This window comes from Amblyraja radiata, chromosome 38, assembly GCF_010909765.2.
Source record: "Amblyraja radiata isolate CabotCenter1 chromosome 38, sAmbRad1.1.pri, whole genome shotgun sequence".
In the NCBI taxonomy this organism is placed as follows: Eukaryota; Metazoa; Chordata; class Chondrichthyes; order Rajiformes; family Rajidae; genus Amblyraja; species Amblyraja radiata.
Genome location: NC_045993.1, coordinates 2,559,790 through 2,560,953, shown reverse-complemented (window position 1 = coordinate 2,560,953; position 1,164 = coordinate 2,559,790).

The window sequence follows — 1,164 nt, the reverse complement described above, 5'->3', positions numbered from 1 at the left end:
GAACTGGCAGGCACAATCGCTTCCTCTCAGTCACTTCCTCTCAGCTGTCAGAGACTAGCCCTCCCACCATCACCTCCCTCTCTCTCTCTCCCTCTACCCCTCCCTCTCTCCCTCTCTCCCTCCCTCCCTCCCTCCTCTCTCTCTCTCTCCCTCCCTCTCTCTCTTCCTCCCTCTCTCCTCCCTCTCTCCCTCCCTCTCTCTTCCTCCCTCTCTCCCTCCTCCCTCTCTCTCTCCTCTCTCTTCCACCTCCCTCCCTCCCTCCCTCCCTCCCTCCCTCCCTCCCTCCCTCCCTCCCTCCCTCCCTCCCTCCCTCCCTCCTTCCCTCCCTCCTCCCTCCCTCCCTCCCTCCCTCCCTCCCTCCCTCCTCCCTCCTCCCCTCCCTCCTTCTCTCCCTCCTCCCTCCCTCCCTCTCTCCCTCCCTCCTCCCTCCCTCCCTTCCCTCCTCCCTCCCTCCCTCCCTCCTCCCTCCCTCCCTCCCTCCTCCCTCCCTCCCTCCCTCCCTCCCTCCCTCTCTCTCTCTCCCCCTCTCTCTCTCTCTCTCTCCCTCTCTCTCTCTCTCTCTCCCCCTCTCCCTCCCTCCCCCCCTCCCTCCCTCCCCCCCCCCCTCCCTCCCTCTCCCTCCCCCTCCCTCCCTCCCCCCCCCTCTCCCCTCCCCCTCCCTCCCTCCCTCCCTCCCTCCCTCCCTCCCTCCCTCCCTCCCTCCTCCTCGCTCCCCCTCCCTCCCTCCCTCCCTCCTCCCTCCCTCCCTCCCTCTCCTCCTCTCTCCCTCTCTCCCTCCTCCCTCTCTCCCTCTCTACCTCTACTCCCTTCTCTCCCCTCTCTCCCTCTCTCCCTCTCTCCCTCTCTCCCTCTCTTCCCTCCCTCTCTCACCTCCCTCCTACCCTCGCCTCCCTCCCTCCTCCCTCCCTCCCTCCCTCTCTCCCTCCCTCCCTCCCTCCCTCCCTCCCTCCCTCCCTCCCTCCCTCCCTCCCTCCCTCTCTCTCTCTCTCTCTCTCTCTCTCCCTCTCTCCCTCCCTCCCTCCCTCCCTCCCTCCCTCTCCCCCCCCCCCCCCCCCTCCCAGCGGGTCAGGCAGCATCTGTGCAGGGAATGGACAGACAACGTTTCAGGGCTGAACCTTTCTTCAATTTAAGATTGCGTATACGTGTTGAGTCTCCTGCCCCCAA